Here is an 8,050-nt window from a genome sequence, read left to right as displayed (position 1 = left end):
ATTGTAGAATGATGATTTTCTAACCTTTTCAGCGTGGAAAGAATACATAATACCGGGGAATTTGAAGATAAATTCTGATTTTTCTAGAAAAGTTGAACGAATTTCATACCAAAAAACAAAACATCCTCATTTTACTCGCTGCGCCATCTGGTTGTAAATCCAACGTAAATTCGTCAAGTCGAGTCAGAAACACATCAGTCGAGGCATCCGTGTCATCCAGATCACCTGTAACAAGACGTCCGAGAAATGTACCGACGAAGTATCAAGATTATATACCGTATTAACTGTAAAGACCAAACAGATCTAAATAAATATTTAAACTTGTTTGCATTCTTAAATCAAAGGAGGGATTGTAGTGTATTGCCTACCTTGTATTAATAAACCATTGCAACACACCTATTTACTTACACCTTGTATTGCCTCACATTGTTATTCACCGAAGCATACCTTCTATATTCATATACATTGATGGGTGGGCTACGAGCTGTCATTCGGGCTACGAGCCAGGGGCTATGGGCACCTTACACGATCAAACTGATTGACAATAAGTGTCTTCAATATCGTGACAGCTAGGCTTTCGACATCCGATCTAACCTCAATCAATATTTTGCCACCTTACACGGTCAATATCGCCCTCAACCCGAGACAACGAAAATATCCGCGATGGCTAGTGGTGACATTCGAGTTTGGGATCCAAACTATTCTCCATCAGATTAGAAGGCTAAATTGCAATTTTCAATTGGTAAAATTTGAATGAAAATAATTAGTTGAAGCACGTAGTCCTAACACTAACTTAACCTATTTTCTATGAATTTTCAGATATTCCTACTAAAATTTATTATTATTATATAACGTCAGTTTCAGATACAATTTTTGTATGGGATTTTCTCACCACTTGCAGAAAAAAAGTGATTTGCATTCACATAGAATACTAATTTGATTTGGAAAAGTTAATTTTCATTCATAATTTACACTTTAAAACTCGTTTTTCCTTCTCAAAAACACATCATAATACTCGCTTCACAAATACATACTGATCCTTTCAGTTTCAGGGATGCCAAATTATTTTAGATTGTGAAAATATATGCAAATTATATTATCTGCAAGCAAATGTTTTTATTCGATAAATAAGACTATGACAGTAGAACCCCGATTATCTGTATCTGTATCTGTACCCCGATTATCTGTATCTGTATCTATTTCTGTATTGATAAAACATTGTTTCTATGTTTAAAAATCATCCCGACTATTCACGGATAATCGGGATTCTACTGTAACTTGAATTAACACGAGATGTTTTTTCACCTGTGATTTTCCCAGATCTTCTCATTCTCCAAATTTTATAGCAGAGTGTGAAGAAACACACAACTTAGACTAAAGTGGCTGCCCCGCTCGCTAGCGCAAAGAATGACCGAGTTCAATGTTAAAAACATTCCTAAGACGTTGTTAATTTTCATTCACTCTCTCACCATCACATTGTCAGTTACTTTGAGGTTTTGATTTGTATCGCGAAAAGTACTGTATTTTGCTATTTTAGGTACAGTAATTTACATTTGATGCGACATTTTTCTAATTGGACAGACCTGTATGCGACACGTTTAGTTAGACATTTTTGTAAACATCCAGTTCGGGCCCAAATTATGGCCCCACATTGACATTCGCCGCCAGACGTCGACGCTGTACCACTCTCATCTTCAATGTCCAATTACAGGTCAAATCGCCTCCAATGCGACACTGAGTGGTTCTCCGGCATGTCGCATTAAATGTAAATTACTATATCAGTTTTCCAAACCAAAAGCTTTCATTTATGATTCCTACAATTTCAGAAGTTTATAAATTTTAATTGCAATCGCAAAAAAGACTATCAAACATTAAATGTCCGCTTCCAAATCTGGCAACTCAGTCTGGAAGTCCGTGAGGTAAAACGTCAACATCATGCATCCATATGAAATGTCACGATATTGATGCCCGAAAATCAGAAAATCCGGATTTCTGCATTGTCGGCCATGTTCAGCTGTCATTATGCTCTCAAATGTCATCATATTGTCAATAAATTTGACCGTGTAAGGTCCGCTTTAGACATCAATTAAATATAGGCTACCCAAAATCAAAATCAATATGGCGTCATTTGTTTATCAACATATCATTTACGAGGATTGAAATCGAAAAATGCGCTGCTTTATTCTAACTGCATGAGCGATTTTCATATTTCGGTTTCACATGGAGGTGTTCACATTTAACATGGAGTTTAAAGTTAGCCACTATTCGACTATATAACCGGACCGAGTTGTAAACAACAGCAATTGATTGAACCAAAATGTCAGTAAACCGCAGCAATATTGGGTACACTGGCAATATGAGGGATTTGACGTTTTAGTCGTACCCCTGCTACGAGCGAAGAGAAGGACGGACGCGAAAGCTGATACGAACACAATCTTACAATCTGCAAGCAAATGTTTTGACGTAGGACTACGTCTTTCATTTCTATACCGGGGTGTAAAACCAAAGTTTCGAGAACGAAAGCGTTACGCTGGAGACCGAGATTTTGAGCGTTAATAGCTCTTAAACAACTGAACGAAATGGTATGATAAACAATTCATTTGAAAGATAAAATGTCTACGCGTCATATACTTGTTACTTTTTCATCCAAAAACTTGTTTCAATAGTCTTAAAATTGCTTTCAAAACAGGCTATTGAAATCACCAATCGGTATATAAGCGAGCGCCGCTCGTAAACCCATTCAGTTATGATTGAACAGCGATTGGAGCATGTTGTCGCTGTTGTTGTGAAGCTAATTTCGTTTATCATGAAAACGCTAATGAACGGTGTCACCAAGAGCCTGTTTGTGCACCTAAGGCCAAAAGGGAATCCATCAGGAGGAGAGTGATGCCACGGTTCCGCTTGAAACATCGGAGCAGCTGCCACACACACACACATACATACACGCGCGGAATTCTCGTTGCTATCATCGTTGCTGAAAAATAATCTGCCAGTTCCCCTGGGAATTGAAAAATACATTCATGCGAAAGAGTTTATTTTAATGTTTTCTATCAATATAACACTGCAACCAAATAAATTTGGTTTTGTTATTTTTCAATCAATCGCAATTAACAGGAAAGCTTCTGATTATTTTTTTTTCCCATCAGTGGAAATTTTCGTATCCAATATTGGATGCATAACATGAAAAACGAAAAATGTTTCACATCGCGAAAATCAAGTCATTTTCGAGCGATTATTTGCTTTCTACTCATATAATGCTGCGACCAAATACATTTCGTTTTGAATTTTTTAAATCAAGTGCGATCAACGTAAGACCACGTCTTTCGGCAATTTATTAGAGGTGCAATGAATCTTTAGGAATTCCCGCTCTACGCGCACTGGCAAACAATGTTTACTCAACAATTTCTCAAACGAGAAATGGGTGTTGTGAGAAAGGATTAGCGAACGCGAAAACGACAAACGGGAGAAAGATACGTTTGGAGGTTGAAGGAAATTGGCAGAAAACTTCTTCATTCTATCATTCAAATAATGTGATTCATACCACATCGTTTGGCCAGAAAGAGATTATCAATGTTCAAAGGAGGAATCGAGTCCTCCGAGGAAATTACCCAGCGCAAATTAGAGTCGACTATCGATTGCGGCATTCGTACACAAATAATTTTATAATGCAGTTTCACCAAAGTTATTTCTTCGGATATATTCACTACATCATGTCATGTATTTCATATTCTTCATTAAGAAATCCATATCCATGGCACCTATCGGTAACGAATTATTATCGAAACCACGATTTTCGCTAAATGCTCCTTTCAGTTCGGCCTGTAAAAAACTTTTCTGTACTCTAATCCATCAAATTTGGAGCCCTGAAAAGGGCCGTTGATTATATGCTAAGCTAATATAGCACGCTCTCCTCGGATACGATGGGCCAGCTGGATGTCCTTGGGCATGATGTGACGCGTTTTGCATGGATAGCACACAAATTGGTATCATAGAATAAGCCTCCTGCAGCGTCATAGCCGCGGAACTTTGGAAGCGCAAGTCGGTTTTGAAGTCCTGAGCAATTCCACGATCCAAATGCTGCAAAGGTAGCTGCGGATCAGCAATTCGGTCGACTTCTGATAGCGATGAATTTCACGCAAAGTTCCCGGTCGATAGCGATGTGGCTTCTCCACCTATCCTGCTACTGGTGCGCTTATCCGAGCTGACTTCGTGTGCCTTACCACCGAATGACTAACGAGCTGTCTGCGAAAGACTAACGAGCTCGAGTCCTCACGGTGCGAGAGTAGAGTAAGAAATGAACGAAAGCAAAGGAAGCGTCATTTTATAAACCATAAAAGTATAGAATCTAAATCCCACCCTTATTATATTCGTGAGTATACAGTAAGCTTATATAATAAAGAGGGTGGGGTTTACATTCGATTCTTTTATGTTTTATAAAATGACACTTCCCTAGCTTTCGTTCATTTCTTACTCTACTCTCGTCCGTGAGGACTCGTTTCATCGGGACTAAGCAGACAGCTCGTTAGTCCTTCGGTGGTAAGGCACCACGAAAGCAGCTCGGATAAGCGCACCAGCCGCAGGAAGCGTGAAGAAGCCACATCGCTATCGACCGGGAACTTCGCATGAAATTCGTCGCTATCAGAAGTCGACCGAATTGCTGATCCGCAAGCTACCTTTGCAGCATTTGGTTCGTGGAATTGCTCAGGACTTCAAAACCGACTTGCGCTTCCAAAGTTCCGCGGTTATGACGCTGCAGGAGGCTTATTCGAAGATACCAATTTGTGTGCTATCCATGCAAAACGCGTCACATCATGCCCAAGGACATCCAGCTGGCCCATCGTATCCGAGGAGAGCATGCTATATTAGCTTAGCATATAATCAACAGCCCTTTTCAGGGCTCCAAATTTGATGGATTTGAGTACAGAAAAGTTTTTTACAGGCCGAACTGAAAGGAGCATTTAGCGAAAATCGTGGTGTCGATGATAATTCGATACCGATAGGTGCCATGGATATGGATTTCATAATGCAGAATATGAAATACATGACATGATGTAGTGAATATATCCCCATATCGAAGAAATCACTTTGATGAAACTGCCCACATTCCGTTTTGCCTGCCAAGATCGGGTCGATGAAATGTTAACAATCGACCTCAAATGATGCCACCTTGCAATCGAGTTATCGACCTTTCATATGCATTCATCGAACAACTTGACGCCACTTTTTCGCCAACATGTGCAAGGCGTCGACCTGCTTGCAGCGCTGCTTCCAGCACTGCTTGCTGCTTGTTTGTATTGGTTTGTTATTGAAAATGAAAAGGAAATACATTGATCGATTTTAATCATTTTATTGAAAAAAAATAATAAAAAACCATGTATAATAAAAATAAGGTATATAATGGAATCGGTGCATCCGGGTTGTCTGGATTGACGATTCAAATCCGACTGAGTACATTGATGAATACCTCCTTGCCCTTGATGACACAGATATGTGGCTGAGGAGGATTCTTCAATGTGCGTGAAGCACGGGATCTCCGATGGGGAAAATTGCTCGAAATACTATCGATGGCCAGGTCGTGCTGCTGTTGCTGTTGATGCTGTTCCCCGGAATAGCACCCTGGACTTAAAGGATACTGCTGCGGGGAAGCTGATGCTGTTGGCTGGTGTGACAGAAGAGGAAATAAGCAATGTGGTGATGAGGGAAATCATCTTTCTCACTCGCCGATTGATTGAGTCGGATGTATTCATAGCTGAAACAAAATAAAATGATTAGTAAGTGAAAAGCAGAAATGAATTCCCTACTCACCAGTAGTATGATCCGGATAAAAATGCGAACATGAAAATATCATGCGATTACGTTCGCTTACCTCGCCTATTTTCATTCTACTATACAACGGAGTCAGTGCATTCGGGTTCCTCCGGGGTGGTAATTCAGCTGAGTAAGTTGATAAATACCTCCTTGTCGTTGAGTTTTCGTGTCTGAAGAGGATTTTTGAATGTGCGCAAGCACGGAACCTCTAATGGGGAAAGTTCTTCGCAATACCATACCATGGTCAAATTCTGCTGCTGCTGCTGTTGATGCTGTCCCCCGGCATTGCCAACAGGGGTTGGAGGTTACTGCTGCAGGAAAACGGATGTTGTTGGCTGCTGTGATAGAAGTGGAAATCCGTACTGTGGTGATGGGAGAAATCATCTTTCTCACTTACCGATTGATGGAAGCAAACGAGTCGAATGTATTCATAGCTGATAAGACAAGATAAAATAATTAATAATTAAAAAGCCGAAATATATTTCATACTCACCAGTTGTATGATCCATTTGTTTTTGTTTGAGATGACAGTTTAGCGGAGTGGAAAAAAGAACCACCAGTGATGCCATTTGGTTTGTTTAATTATTCAGTATTTTCGACTAACGAACTACCGCGTTGACGATATTGGGGAATAGGCATGACCTGAGAGAGAGGAGCCAGCTCGCGTTTGTTGTGATCGCCCTTATGTCAGCGCGAACCAGTCACGGTGAACCAAGGGGAAGTATTGGAATATGTAGAAAATTTTAACATGATATTTTTTCGCAAGACATTTTATAAGAAAATAATGTTGACGTCGGACTACATCTTTCATTTCTATACCGGGGTGTAAGTTCAAAGCTTCGAGAACGAGAGTGTTACATTGGAGAAACAGAATTTTGAGCAATAATACCTGCCGGTTGAAAGAAATGGTATGATAACCGCTTCATTCGAAAGAAAAAATATCTACGTGTTATATGTGTGTTACTTATTGATCCAAAAATTTGTTTCCAAAGCTCAAAAATTGCTTTGAATACAAGCTATTGAAATCACAAAAATCTGTATATAAGCAGGTAGCAGCTCCGAAATCCTGATGAATGGAGTCACCACCAAGAGCATGTTTGTGCAAATGAAGGGCACTGGAGCATCGTGTTCGTTCAAGCAAGGCCAAAAAGGAGTCCACCGAAGAGAAGAATAGTATCGCTAAAAATGCGACCAAGAAAGCGTCAGCATCGAGCTGGTGTGGCTGCCCGGAAGCAAAAGTCAAACAAATCCTCGAGCATCGCTGCATACAAGCCGAAGCCATAGAAATCAGAAGCAGCTTCGTTAAAAACTACCGTCGCCACACATAACGCACAACACGAGAGTGTTTTCAGCAAATCAAATCCAGTTCTTTTCAGAAAGAGTATATCAAATACTGCGCTCAAATACATTCTTTTCGTAATTTCTTCGATCAAGTGCGATCAACGTAAAATTACATCTTTCGAGAACTTATAAGGGGTACAATGAATCTTGAGAAAAACAAACGGGAAGTGGGTATTGTGAGGAAGGGCAGAGTGCTTATTAAGAATGCAGACACAGCATCATTTTGATGGAACCTATTCTTATTTCCATCGGACACAAACAAAATTCCCTCAAAATGCACCTGGGAGAAATCAATGTTGACTCTTTTCATTGGGAGATTAGCGCTTATTTTGTACATTCCACATACGCTGCATATTCAAATTGTATCGGAGAATATACAATTATGGCTCACATTGCAAAAATCGATTCACCGAGCTTGCAGCAATAAATCAAACTGGAACCAGTTAAAGAATGAAAGAATTCACGAAAATTGAATGAATGATCGGAAAAAGTCACAAATGAGCGCAAAACACCCATTAATTCACACAAGAACTCCACCGGTAAGCAAATCATAAAAATCAGTTTACTTCTTATTTCGGATATTTTTTAGAAATCATCGAAATAGTTCTTTTAGACAACTATATCGGAATTATCAAAAGTAAAAAAAAAACTTGTTCGAATGAGCCGATGCTGCTGGAAGTCATGATGTGGGCTGACCTGGTACATATTTTATTATTTCCTGATCATGTAAGTGCTCAAATTTTTATCCCCCATATATTCCTGTTAGGCGTAGTCCTAAGTCAAAAATAAAATCGCGGATAAAAACGCACAAATGATCTCACAAACAAAAGTTCACGTCAAGTTTCAACACTTTTCTTATAAATGAATGACAACAACTTGCTTGATTGAAATTGTCCGATTT

The 8,050-nt window shown here is 39.5% G+C and overlaps 1 long non-coding RNA gene across 1 annotated transcript; it reads right to left on the bottom strand.

Annotated features, from left to right (window-relative positions):
• Positions 1-5,327: 5,327 nt before the first annotated feature.
• LOC129778380 (uncharacterized) lies at positions 5,328-6,414 on the bottom strand. The gene is made up of 3 exons (XR_008743428.1): positions 6,302-6,414; positions 5,806-6,242; positions 5,328-5,749 (listed from the first exon to the last, which is right to left on the bottom strand). It is a non-coding gene; the product is annotated as an uncharacterized LOC129778380 (long non-coding RNA).
• Between the last annotated feature and the right edge of the window lie 1,636 nt (positions 6,415-8,050).

Source organism: Toxorhynchites rutilus, chromosome 3 (assembly GCF_029784135.1).
Source record: "Toxorhynchites rutilus septentrionalis strain SRP chromosome 3, ASM2978413v1, whole genome shotgun sequence".
Classification (NCBI taxonomy): domain Eukaryota; kingdom Metazoa; phylum Arthropoda; class Insecta; order Diptera; family Culicidae; genus Toxorhynchites; species Toxorhynchites rutilus.
The sequence above is the reverse complement of the archived record's forward strand: the minus strand, read 5'-3'. Positions and strand labels throughout refer to the sequence as shown.